A 14,471-nucleotide genomic window follows, 5' to 3' on the forward strand; every position below is an offset into this window, starting at 1 on the left:
AATGGGCTGGCTAATGAAATCTGTTAACCCAGAGCACATCCTGAACATATTAAGCCATAGGGTGCCCCATGTCGTAGGACCTGCCATACAGAAGAGAAGGACCACATGTTCGCAAGATGGGTTCTTCCAATGTGCAACGTATATATAGAAAAGCCAGTGTTTGCTTCTGCCCTCCAGTTTGGATTTTTACACAAAAACTGGCATTTCAGGAATTTAACAAGTTCATAATCAGTGCAAATATTTGTTCATTTAGTCTCCAAAACCTATACAATCCATGTCAGGATATATTTCATCTTATCTTCATCTAGCATAATCACTTCAAGAAATTCCAAACATCTTTCTGTACCTTAACACTAAGAAAGAAGCAATCTTTTTATGATTTTTAAACTCCAAAGAATGATACTAAGATTTTAAAAGACAAAAATTCATTACATTTATTTTCTTCTTTCCACAATTATTTATATTGATATTATCCAGTAATTGTTTTTTTCTATCAGGTTATTGAAGTAATTTTGCTCTGTATATTCCCGATCAATTCTCCCTCTCAAGGGCACAGTTGAAAAGTGATGTTTGAAAACGGCCCCTGATAGACTGCATGGTTAGTCAGCAGCAGAGACAAACAACCTAATCCAGCGCAAATTAGTTCGGCTGCCAGCAATAGTTTTATACAAAGATGTAAATTATGTTGTCAAAATTGGTCGCTTTCTAGCTTGCTGCTCAGCTAACAAGAAACCACTTTGGCTGATAAAGATGAACACTAAGCTTTTCTCTCTTACAAATTTGCAAATCTGCTTTTTCAGCATTCTGTTAGCCACAAACAAACAGGCCCGTATAATTGCTTCCTTTTTCTGCAATGGTATTTCTCCCATATAATACCATTTCTCTAGACTCTTTAAAAAAAAAAAAACATGAGCAGAAGCTTTTAAAAATAATACCATCCAGAACTGCCACAGGCACTTATTTTTAACATTTGCAGTGCTGCAATACACAGGGCCTGGTTACTACTGAAGCCAGCTATACCCACATTTTATAGACCTATTACAGATGGCATCAGTTTCACAACTAATTCTAAATGAAAGGAGAGAAACTGACACACATTTAACACAAGGGTAGACTAATGTACATTATGATGAGGTTGTGGTTCAAAACATAGTCAGATAAACTGGTTTTATTGTGCAAGCTTATTGACTTACCTTTGTATCCCATCTTTCCTTTCAAGAAGCTCAGACCTCTCCTTATTAGTATAGAAATGGCATACAGTTGTTATTCTATCTACTTACTTAATTGTATACAAGATACATCTACATCTAACACTGATATGAAAATAACAATGCATTATAACTGTAATTATACTCAATGTAAGCCAAATAAATAAATTACAATTACCCTTTAAAGTTGCTAGTCACACTATTTGCTCTAAAATTAATTGCAGGTGCTCCTGAGTGCTTTATTACACCCCCAAAGTTGTATATTTGAAAGAACAGTACAGATGATTCCTGTTTATTTGTTAAATTAAAGCTTTGTTGGAAAAAAATTACAGTTTAATTAATATTATGGGTACTGTATAGCAAAACAGCTTACCTTGTGCATAATTTATTTCCAGACACATATCTCAGTGCAGGCCTATTACAGCTCTAAGGCAGCTAATATAAAATATATTCCTCCTTTGCTGGCATTTTTCTAAATAGCAGTTCCCTAAATCAATATTATTCACTTGGTATTTTTAAAAGCAGTGTATCTTAATAATTACATAGCATTAGAGTAGGCAATAATTTCACTTGCTAAGCATATTAAATTTAGCAAACCATCAGTCAAAAGAGTTGTTGTTCTTCAGAATTCTTAAGCAGTGAGCGAATGAGTTTGGAATCATGTTACTTAGGTATAAATGTCACATATAGTTTAACAGTGTGTGTGTGACTCCCCAAGCAAGCCCAATGCCATATATCTTTATTAGTTTCATTGGTCAGTGCAGTGACCAGTTGTTTATACTCATTACTCAAGACAAGGTGAACCATTTGGCGCAGACTGCATACACAGCTAAAAATGTATGACTTTGCAGAAAATAAAATCATAGGCAAGGCTACTGAAGAGAGAAATGAGAGTAGTATCCTATATACCAACAGAATGATTTTTAGTAGTTGTCCACATTGATCCCCATGTATATCAAACTACACATCTTCAGAGACCTTTGTTTCTTACTCACATTACTCATGCTCCACTTTTCAAAGGCATGAACAGAGATGAGAATAATTACACTGTATCTCAATCACTTTCAACTCTGGATAGAGGAAGAGGGGTTTTTTTAATCCTTCTTTCTGATAAGCCCATCAAATCTTAAAAACTGTAGTAGAATAAAGATTTTTTTCTCCCACAGCCATACACTTATGATGAAGTCACAAGCTACAATGCTCTCTTCAGACAGGAATCAACTTGCAAGTCAAGGCAGAGAGTGTAACAGGGCAGTATGGAAAATGGAGGGCTGTCATTTCAATTTCAGTGGCAAGCCAGTTCCTCTCCTATGGCTTTACACTTCTTTCTGACCATGGATTTCCCAGCAACCTATATATCCAAAGTTTTCTCAGCAACCCAAATAACTGATCTTCCAAACTTGGGATCAGATAGAAATGGCACAATTACACTCCTCCAGTTCATGTTCTCCGTTCATGCTGAATACATTCAGTGGTTTTAAATCCATAACATCATACTACACTGGTAGGGGAAGATGCTTCCAAATGAAAGCCACAGGCCCCCAGGAGGGCAGTTTGGGTCTGTATGATGTATGAAGAATTCCACACATATTATGGTAGGCACAATGAGAACAGAGTATGTTTAAATTAGCATCTCTGTTGCAAGAACAAAAATTGTGCAAGGGAAAGGGCTGAGGATTGTAATGTAGCCTGGCATGCTGTCTGGATATGTTTGGGTACATGCATGAAAGAAACTGTGCAAGTCTTCAACAGCTAAGATATCACAAAAATTAGTGGCAAAGGGGGAACCCTTGCTCTTAAGGCTATGTAATCCCAAGACTCCATGCAGGGTGTAAAGTACAGGAAAGACTTGCTCGTCCTATAAGGAAGAGAACATAAATGTACTCTAAGAACCATTAAGTAACAGAAATACAGGCAGGCCTACAGAGCAGGGCCAAATTAAAACAGAGCTTCTTCCCTAAAGTGCAGTTGAACTCCAAAGCCTGAGAAGATATTATAGGTCTAAGATCTCCTCTTGAAAAGGACTAAGTAAGATAGCAGATCTTTTTTTATATCACTTTTCCAGGCTTCCATTGTAGATGAGACAGAAGTTTACATCTGACTCTTCCACCCTCACAACCTGCCCTACAGTACACAGCTGTGTCTACTACCTGCCCTACTGCATGCAGTTATATCACAGAAGAGGCACCTGTTACTTTAATGACTCCCAACCTTTTTTTAAAGTTACTATCCCCTTTTATAATAGCCAGGTAACCCATGATCCCACAGCCAGCATGTTTGCATTGAAAGCATTTTTAATAGGGCAAAGTAATCCCTTCACAGAAACTAATGTTTTTTTCTCCCCCAAAAGGCCTGTTTCTCATACATACACATACACACCATTTTTAATATCCCACTCCAAAAGGTCAAGGAAGAAATTATTTAACAAAGGCTACAACACATACAAAGCAACTGCGGCCCACAGAAAACACTTTGGGACCCCAGGTTGGGAAACACTGTTACGTTCTCTAAGTTCATAAACAGTTAACATATTTAACATGACTACTCACTGTTCCTATCTCCAGTACTTACATCATATTTACTGTGTTTCCCCGAAAATAAGACAGGGTCTTATATTAATTTTTGCTCCAAAAACACGCATTAGGCCTTATTTTCAGGGGATATTTTATTTTTTTCATGTACAACAATCTACATTTATTCAGTTATGTCATCTTCTTCTGGTTGCCGCACAATGGTGGAGGGTTGGGTTTCACTTAACTGGGGCTTAGTTGTGGGGTAGGGCTTATATTATGAGCATCCTGAAAAATCATACAAGGGCTTATTTTTAGGTTAGGTCATATTTTCAGAGAAACAGAGTATACAGCTTTCATGGAGGTCTGTAATATGTTCTGAATAATTCTTGTGCTTACTTCAGTTTTGGGATTTACTGAAATCAGGCCAAAATTGCTCTTGAAATTGCATGAAGTATTCTCAAAGCTTCTCAAAGATGTTGAGGACTACCTCACTTAGCTGCTACTGCTAATAATCCTCACTTGAAGCTAGTCTCAAGCAGCTGATTCCTTGGAGTACTATTATGAGGCAATCTGTGAGGTAAACTACTATCATGAGGTAATCTGTGAGACAGTCACCTGTTTAGTCCATGGAAATAGTTTAGACATTCAGGGATTTACTTTATTACTGAAGGTTAGAAGGTCAGAAAGATGTATCTTAATGTTTTATTAAGGCTGTAGGAGACAATGGATAAAAGAGTCAATTGTACTCAATATCCTTTTTATAGACTACTTTTTAGTTATGGTGGGGGGAAACATTCAAAGGGGAAGGCACTACAGGAGAAAGCAGATCTAGTCCAAGTCAGGCACATACCCTCTTTGAGTTGGGTGGCTATCATTAGGGCCTGCACCCTGTCGCCACTGAAATACCTCCCCTGTCAGTTGTCTCTCCTCACTAAGCAAAAGAAGGCTTAACTTGGGGAAAGGAGCCAGGTGACAGAAGGTTCCTATGGACACAGGAAGAATATGTAATACACAAACATAGTTTCCTGGCAGGGATCTTGCTTTTGCTACAAAGATGAAAGTAGAGAGAGTCTGGGCTTTTTGAAGCGTGGAAGAAAGGATTGAGATTCGTGCAGTTACATTTGTGGACTCTGCTAGGGTCCTATACTCTGTTCACAGGAAATTCTTCCCAGAAATTCTGTCACTGCACCAGGTGTTCTGTATTCACTTTCATCTACAACTCTATAACAACCCAAACACTAGAAATTTCCTTAGCTATTCACTCCTTATCGAAATAGGTACCATTAAGAACTTGGATTCCCAAGCAGTGATGGTGATTTTTGGACAGTTAAGACCTCTCCCCTTCCCATGGTCCCCAAGGGCTTCCTCAGGACCAAAAGGATCCTGAGTAAGCCAAGATAAGGGGTTACAAAACTTTCTGTTAACAAAGTATGGTCACAACTGATGAGGTCATCAGAATTATGCAGCTTAATTTTATGTTACTGGATTTCAGCCATAAATATCATATAAATGTAAATATTTAAAAATCTAGCTATAAAAATCCCTGTCCTCCTTTTAATATCCCTGTGAGAATGTATCCAGACAAAATATTTCAAACCTGAATATATGTAATCTTAATCTCCAATATTGCACATTGTGAATACGAAAACTATTCAGGAGCAAATATGCCTCACAGTCCTGTATAGCTGTCATTGTATAAGTGCTCCTGTGCAGGTACAAATGGCTGACAGGTCTCTGTTTTCCTATGGAGGGGGGAAATTCAAGCAGGGTGGTGGCAGTGATAGTAGTAGTATAGAAGTACTTGCTGAGCACACACACCCTCCTCTGGGTTGTGGCATGAAAAGAACACAATGGCTTTTCTCAGGCAGTGTGCCGACAAGGCAGCTCTGGGGAAAAAAAATCCCTAATAGCTATGATTAATGACAATGGGCTAGAGGAGAGTTGGGACACAGCCGCCACATATATCATCCTTTCCCATCAGTCTCTGCTGCTCCCTGCCCCTCTTTCCTACTAGCAGCAAGGCATTATAAAAATGTCTTATCGGCTTTAGAAGGCTTCACCCCCCCCCACTTCAGGAACAGCAGCTCTTCCAAAAAAAAAAAAAAAGCTGGAGAAGGAGAAGAAACAAAAGAATGAAAGAAAAAAGGAGGGAGGGGAAGAAGGGAAAAAGGGGGGGCTGGATGAACAAGAGAATGGCATGTATAATAACTGTAAGATATTCCAGAGGAAAATGCACCGGCTGTAATCATTCAAGATTTCAGCAACTTGACTGTTCACATGCTGAAGCCACATTTTCAAGGTCTTATCTGCCATATGGTTCCCTGCTTGGATGATTTATTAGGTGTAGAAAGCACACTGATAAATTTTACTGCATTTCCCTGAATAGGCAACCTACGGTGTCAATAACAAAGCTCAGGCCGCTTTAATGAAAACTGTAAGCACCAAAGGGTAACCATTTATTTATGAGTCACTATAGTATTACTAGGACAAAATTTATCTTCTCATGAACTGTGCAGAAACCAAATCTGGTCAGAGAATACAGAGATCGTAACCATATGCTGACATCCCTCCTGTATAAGGTAATACTGGAAGGTGGAATGCAGGGAGAGGAGTGGGGCACCTTTGCTTTCTTTCTATCAAATGAGAATTTGTTTTAAATAATATTTGTAGAGAACTTGGAAGAACTTTTTTTCTTTCTGTTTTCCCCCCAACTGTGGAGTACAACCAACCAACCTGTTCTCCATTTTATTATAGAATAATAGATTTCAACCAAATAAGCCACAGTACATTTCACTTCAACTCTCCTGTTGTTATGAGTTTTAGCAAGTTAAGGATAGGAATATTCTTAGGATAGGACAGTAAATGTCTATTGCGCAACAACTTATGACTTAGGGAAGGGGGACCGGATATAACATTCTGTATTAATATTTGCATTAGTATTATTATCATAAGCATTAATTGGTTATAGCTTTGACTAATAGATTTTATGGATTTCTCACAATGGTTAATTTATAGTCACTGCATTTAAACATATACACATTGTGCCACTTTCCATTTTGCATATACAACTCAGATGTGTATATGTAACTTAAACATACTTCTGCTCTATAAAATTTTATCCAATACCATTCATGACTGCTTGGAAAAGAAATTAAAAGCCTGTTGCTTAAGGGCACAACTCTAAATCATACAATAGTTTCCAATATATTTACTCATCATGTTAACCCCTGTTCAATTCCTTACTTAAATGTTCTTCAGCAAGTTATTACTCCTCAGGAGAACCTATCAAGGAGAGTTGATTTTGGAATAAAAGGAGAAAAGAACTACCGTATTTTTCGCTCCATAAGACGCACTTTTTCTCTCCAAAAAGGTGGGAGGGAAAGTGCATGCATCTTATGGAGTGAATGCAGCAACCCAGGGTTCAGCCACCACCACCCAAAAGCCTCCCACTGCCATGCTGGGAGGCCTCTGAACTTGCAGCAGAGACTGCTTTCTGTTTGGACCTCACCATTCTGCACTGCTAGCTTTCTAGGATCTGCCTCCTGCAGCCCACCTGGAAAATCAGCAAGGCAAACAGGCCTATGGCAGCAAGCAGTGAAAATAGCCAAGGACCAAAGAGTGGTTCTAGAAAGACCAAGGGAAAGCACAAACACAATCTCCCACTTAGGCAGTTGATTTTCCCACATTTGGGGAAATCACAGGGGTCAGCTCATCCAAAGTGCAATAGATGAGCCTTACCCTGGGAAAACCACTTTTACAACAATGGTATCTCCCCTGCCAGGTCTGAGTTTGAATGGCCACTAAGCCTCCTGGCCCTTTGTGTGCACTATCCCCCAAAGGCATGGTGACCGCCGGCTGTACCTCCTGATCAGAACAGGGCTGCACAGCCCCAGTCCTGAAAGAGGCCAGGAGAGCTACTCAGTGTTTTGGGGTGCCCCACAGGACCCCCATCAGGGGCTAGATGTTCCTCCCACAGTCCTCCAGTGCACAGATATTAGCATATCTGCCTGCTTGCATCACCCAGTAGGCTTCTCTATTGGAGAAGCAAAGCAGGAAGGAGGAGTCTCTTTCCCTTCACCTTCTGCAGAGAAGTTAGACCATGTGACTAGCCAGACATTTTGAGAAGCAGAGAGAGAGAGGGAGAGGGAGAGAGGACAGAAACAAAAGCTTCTAAAATTGGCAGTAACTTAAACAGGCCTGAGAATGGTGAGTGGAAGATAAAGTTACTACTGAGAGCCTGCTAGAATAGCTCTCTGTAGTTCAGAGCTTTGCAGGAAGCTGCATCACTTCACCATAAATTAGGCCTAAATAGAAGTAATTTTGCAGATATTTAAAACATTAAGGGACGGGGGGGGGCTAATGTGTATTGTTAGCCAAATTTCATTCTGAAGCACAGAATGATTAAAAAGGCACTGAGCACATGCAGAATAAAGTTCAAAAGGGAAACCAAAAAGGGACCTAACACTCCTTTCCTTAATATATTACCACTAGGGCTACAGGTTTTATTTGGTGTATTAGCTTGCCACATTAGCTGAGTCCAGTTTTTATGGAGCAAGGCAATTTGAATTGCAGAGGGCAGATCTGAATCACAGATCTGAATATGTTCAAGTAAGGCTTTGAAATCTTGAAAATTGGTTTAAGAACCCAACATTTCATAAATAGCATTTCACATGTACACACACACAACTGGAAATAGAAATTTTAGTAGTATTTTTGTGTTAACAAAAGCTGCATGGTGTCGCTCCCCCTGTTTTTATTGGTTTTTCTTAATCATTGTTGTTCTACAATATTGCTGGTAGATTTTATCTTTTCATTGTGATTCCCAGCTACTGTATTTTATCCTATTGTAGTCTCTAAAATTGGACAACCATCTGTCAGATCTGCTCTGATTTGGATTCCTGCATTGAACCAGGGGTTGGAATTGATGGCCTTATAGGCCCCTTCCAACTCCATTATTCTATGATTCTGTGCTGCTTTGAGATAATATTTGTAAAAGGAAGCAGTATATGTGGTAATGAATAAGGGGCACATTTTTCTTGCAGAGTATGGGAACCCATTCTACCAGTGCAAAACAGAAAAGGCTAGCATATAGCATTCCTTTTAAACTAGAGGTAGTAAAATATGCTAAGGAGTATGGAAACAGTGAACAGTGCAGAGACATTTTGGGCCTCCTCATCTGAAAAAAAATGATTAGAGAGTGGAGGAAACAGGAGGATCAGATGCAAAAAGCTGATAAAAGTAAGCACACTTTCTGTGGAAATGCTGCATGCTGCAAAGTAAAGAACTGAATGATGGAGAGAGAAAAAACTTTTGCTGTAAGGAAGGAAGGGAGGAAGGAGGGAGTGGAAGTGAGGCATGCTTTGCTGTTTGCTTACACCTGTGCTAGTGGTGATTTCTTCATCATAGCTCTTATTGACTACCCAGCAACAATCTGTTTATTCATCTCTTTCAGTGCAATAACAATTCATTATAAGTGTTAAAACTTGAGATGGTACTGTAATTCCCACTCATTGTGTGTCATCCTGCTGTAGAAGTCTGCTTCATGATTCTCCACTTCTGGTACATGTATGACTTGTGAAATGACATGCTTGAGAATACACCAGTCCCAAAACTGTACTGTTAGTAGCAAGAAAGACATGGATTTTGTTCCTCCTTGGTGGTTGATATAAAGCATTGCAGTGTTGTTGTCTGTGGCTATTGGAATAACTTTGCCAACTACTGTACAAATTGTTCAAAAGCTCTCACTGTGTTGTACACTGCAAGAAGTTTGAGGTAATTGATGTGACAACATCTATCTATTGCTACTGCCTTATGAATTTGCCAGAATATTTTTTCCCTGTTTTCCTCTCCTAAAAATGAGGTGCGTCTTATTTGGAGGTGCGTCTTATGGAACGAAAAATACGTTATGTAAACCAGCCAGGTATATTATTGCTGCATATAAATAAACAATGTAACTTTGCCATGCACAGATGTTTCTGATGATATTTCCATGAGATACATGTTGGTTTTTGCCATCCATTTTTATTGATGTCCAAAACCGCATTTACAGATCTATAAGAATCTCACAGAAATCCCCCATAAGTGGCACAGTGTAATCTGATCTTATATTTTCTTAGTTCCGCCTCTTCTGTTCACCCATTGGTTGTTAAATCAGGGTTCCATTGTGATGGACAGGACTGGTTACTGACCTGTCCGTCACACTGTCACTACATCAATATCTTCCCCTTCTATTTCCCAGGAGGTGATGGGACCAGTGGCCATGATCTTAGTTTTTTTGATGTTGAGCTTCAGACCATTTTTGGTGCTCTCCTCTTTCATACTCATTAAGAGGTTCTTTAATTCCTCCTTACTTTCTGCCATCAGAGTGGTATCATCTGCATATCTGAGGTTGTTGATATTTCTTCCTGCAATCTTAATTCTGGCTTGGGATTCCTCCAGTCCGGGATTTCGCATGATTTATCCGGCATATAAGTTAAATAATCCAGGAGATAATATACAGCCTTGTCGTACTCCTTACCAAATTTTGAACCAATCAGTTGTTCCATATCCAGTTCTAACTGTTGCTTCTTGTCCCACATGTAGATTTTTCAGGAGATAGATAAGGTCGTCAGGCACTCCCATTTCTTTAAGGACTTGCCATAGTTTGTTGTGGTCGATACAGTCCAAGGCTTTTGCGTAGTCAATAAAGCAGAAGTAGATGTTTTTCTGGAACTCTCCGGCTTTCTCCATAATCCAGCGCATGTTAGCAATTTGGTCAATCCTGCTTGTACTTCTGGGAATTCTCGGTCCACATACTGCTAAAGCCTACTGTCAATGATAATTTCCTTTTTTTTTTTTTTTTTTTTGAATATTTATTTAAGAACGGGGTAGGGTATACAAAAAGTAAGGGGGAATAGGGAAAAGGGAAAAAGGGTTAGGGGGATAGGAGAACACAGAGTATACAATCATCCAATCAATTCATATTACAATAATAAATCAACTTTTTGCTTTTTCACAATTTGATTACCCTCCTGCTTTCATCTTATAATTTAATTTTAGTTTAATTCTGTTACTCCAACACTATCTGGTAACTGCAGCCATTTATACAATACATCCCATCGTTCAGTTTTCTTTTGAATTGAACATTCTTTCAGCCCATCTGAGAGGATATCCATTCTTGTCATTTCCCATATTTTCCCAATAAGTTTCTCTTGTTTCAGTATCTCTGCTTTCTTGAGATTTTTTAACATAATGCTTTTTAATTTTGGAAGCTGCATAGGTCACTGGATGACTCTTTACCCCACCTATGTTACCTGGTGTCGTGCCCAATAAAGTCGGTTCTGAAGTTTGTGCAACTTCATTTAACTGTTGTTTGGCATCTAATGTCCCCTCTTTCATCACTTTCATCAGATCTTCTATTTTGCTAAGACCTTCATTCACTTGCTGAAACCCTGTTATTAGTGTCTTTTGCATAGTAATCTGCCATTCCTTTTCTATTTCTTGTACAACTATTCCTAAACTTTGAGCTTTCACAGACCAAGTCTCCATTTGATGTCTTGAATTTCTGGGGGCCATCTCAGGTTTTCAAATAAGTGGGGTTTGTATAAATGATACTATGTCCTTAACCACAATAATGACCCCTTAGATATCCTCCAACAGTTTCCACAATTTTATCAACAATCCAAACCCCTAATCATAAACCTCCCCTTAGATCTCCCTCCAATTTTTATCCAAATATTATAATATAAAAATCAACTTTTAACCCAGCAAATTCAAATTCTAATAGAACCATGGCACAATTAGTTCTTCCTCTCCCGAGTCTAGCAAGCTACTATTATCAGACTCACACACAATCTGACAAACCAAACAACAGTCACAGAGTCTCACACTGTCCAGTAGTTGTCCTTGAAGCCCGTCTTATGATCTTTCCATTAACCCGTTGATACTCCTCAGTACAGTCGACCACGTCAGCTCCTTCTTTCTTCTCCAGAAAACCACCAGATTCTATTATCAAAAGTTCACAGAGTCCAGGAAAGGGAAAAGAAAAATACGTCCAAGCCAAACTGCATTCACAAAACTCAAGTCTCTTGAATCCTGTCCGGTGGTATTACCGTCTGGGATTTTTTTCCAGAAACACAAGATTTCTTTTTCCATCTCACTCTCTCGACTTTGAAATCAGTCTGCTCTATTAAGAGTTAGTTTCGCTTTTGATAAGATAGGCTCGCCGCTGCTTTTCTTCTTTCAGCCAAATATTTTCATTCTTATTTTCAGCTTAATGGGGCTGTTTCATAAATCAAAGGCTTCAGCTTACTTAGTTGTTATATATTTAAGCTATATTGTTCTCTTCTCCCCCCGGTAAAGGGTTACTCACGGCTCAGTGCCAAATATGGCTCCCACCTTGATCCGTGCTGGGTGATTTCTTCAGAGGGAAGAAGTCCGGGTTTGCCTCCCATTCTTCTCCTTCTGCTGCTCACCATCTGCTTCAGAGAGAATTCTCCTAGACTCTCCTTCAATCCCCATTTCAAAAAGGGGATTCCGGACCGGAAGGTTCCAGTTTTTTCCAGAGAGCTCTTCTCTGGAGCTACCGGAGCACTGCAACAAAGCCCTGCCTTCCTGTCAAGGATAATTTCCAACCTGAGATAGAACAAGGTTTGTTGTAATTGGCAGCCATATTTCACAGAATGCTGAGTCATGCAGAATGCTGAGTCATGCAGGATGATGCAATGTCCACAGTGATTGGCTGTATGCAAATATGTATGTGTATATATGTATGGACATGTACAGAAGATATATGGATCTCTTCTTTGGATATCCTGCTGTCGTGCTGCCGGTTTGTACTGCTGTATATAGTGTAAATACATTTGGTGTTGGTGTTGGAAGAAGCTGCCTGTGTTTGTGTGAATCAATTGAACTGCCTGGACTGGACAAAAACTCTGCTAACTTTACGACAACACCTACCTTGAAGGATTTTGAGCATAACCTTGCTAGCGTGTGAAATGAGTGCAATTGTACGGTAGTTGCAGTATCCTTTGGCACTGTCCTTCTTTGGGATTGGGATGTAGACTGATCTTTTCCAATCATCTGGCAACTGCTGAGTTTTCCAAACTTGCTCGCATATTGAGTGTGGCACCTTAACAACATCATCTTTTAAGATTTTAAATAGTTCCACTGGAATGCCATCACCTCCACTGGCCTTGTTGTTAGCCATGGTTTCTAAGGCCCACTTGACTTCACTCTCCAGGATGTCTGGCTCAAGGTCAGCAACCACACTATCTGGGTTGTTCGGGACATCCAGATCTTTCTGGTGTAACTCTCCTGTGTATTCTTGCCACCTCTTCTTGATGTCTTCTGCTTCTGTGAGGTCCCTGCCATTTTTGTCCTTTATCATGTCCAGCTTTGCACAAAATGTTCCTTTAATATCTCCAATTATCTTGAACAGATCCCTGGTTTTTCCCTTTCTATTCTTTTCCTCTATTTCTTTGCACTGTTCATTTAAGAAAGCCCTCTTGTCTCTCCTTGCTATTCTTTCGAAGCCTGCATTCAATATTCTGTAACTTTCCCTATCTCCCTTGCATTTTGTTTCCCTTCTCCTCTCTGCTATTTGTAAGGCCTCGTTGGACAGCCATTTTGCTTTCTTGCATTTCCTTTTCTTGTGGATGGTTTTTGTTGCTGCCTCCTGTACAATGTTACAGGCCTCCATCTATAGTTCTTCAGGCACTCTGTCCAGCAAATCAAGTTCCTTAAAACTGTTCTTCACTTCCACTGTGTATTCATAAGGGATTTGGTTTAGATTATACCTGACTAGCCCAGTGGTTTTCCTACTTTCTTCAGTTTAAGCTTGAGTTTTGCTATAAGAAGCTGATGATCAGAGCAACAATCAGCTCCAAGTCTTGTTTTCGCTGACTGTATAGAGCTTCTCCATCTTTGGCTGCCGAGAAGTTAATCAATCTGATTTTGGTATTGCCCATCTGGTGATGTCCATGTATAGAGTCGCCTCTTGTGTTGTTGGAAAAGAGTGTTTGTGATGACCAGCTTGTTCTCTTGACAAAACTCTATTAGCCTTTGCCCTGTTTCGTTTTGAACTCCAAGGCCAGACCTACCTGTTGTTCCTTTTATCTCTTGACTCCCTACTTTAGCATTCCATTCCCCTATAATGAGAAGAACGTCTTTCTTTGGTGTCAGTTCTAAAAGATGTTCTAAATTTTCATAGAATTGATCAATTTCAGCCTCTTCAGCATCAGTGGTTGGTGCATAAACTTGGATGACTGTGATGTTGAAAGGTCTGCCTTGGATTCGTATTGAAATCATTCTATCATTTTTGAGATTATATGCCAGTACAGCTTTTCCCACTCTTTTGTTGACTATGAGGGCTACTCCATTTCTTCTATGGGATTCTTGCCCACAATAGTAGATATGGTAATTGTCCGAATTGAATTCGCCCATTCCAGTCCATTTTAGTTCACTGATGCCCAGGATGTCAATATTGATTCTTGCCGTCTCCTGTTTGACCACATCCAGATTGCCAGGATTCATAGATCTTACATTCCAGGTTCTTATGCAGTATTTTTCTTTGTAGCATCGGACTTTCCTTTCACTTCCAGGCACATCTGCAGCTGAGCATCCTTTCAGCTTTGGCCCAACTACTTCATTAGCTCTGGAGTTAATTGTAGTTGTCCTCCACTCTTCCTCAGTAGCATGTTGGATGCGTTCCAACCTGAGGGGCGCATCTTCCAGCATCATATCTTTTAGCCTTTTTTTCTGTTCATGGGGT

The 14,471-nt window shown here is 39.5% G+C and overlaps 1 protein-coding gene and 1 pseudogene across 1 annotated transcript in view; both read right to left on the reverse strand.

The window, feature by feature from the left end:
* The window catches only part of LRMDA (leucine rich melanocyte differentiation associated), a 1,005,591-nt gene that overhangs the window by 859,593 nt on the left and 131,527 nt on the right, over window positions 1-14,471 (reverse strand). The gene's annotated exons all lie outside the window — the stretch shown is intronic.
* On the reverse strand, window positions 7,356-7,510 carry LOC140706160 (U1 spliceosomal RNA; annotated as a pseudogene).

Source organism: Pogona vitticeps, chromosome 3, assembly GCF_051106095.1.
Source record: "Pogona vitticeps strain Pit_001003342236 chromosome 3, PviZW2.1, whole genome shotgun sequence".
NCBI lineage: Eukaryota > Metazoa > Chordata > Lepidosauria > Squamata > Agamidae > Pogona > Pogona vitticeps.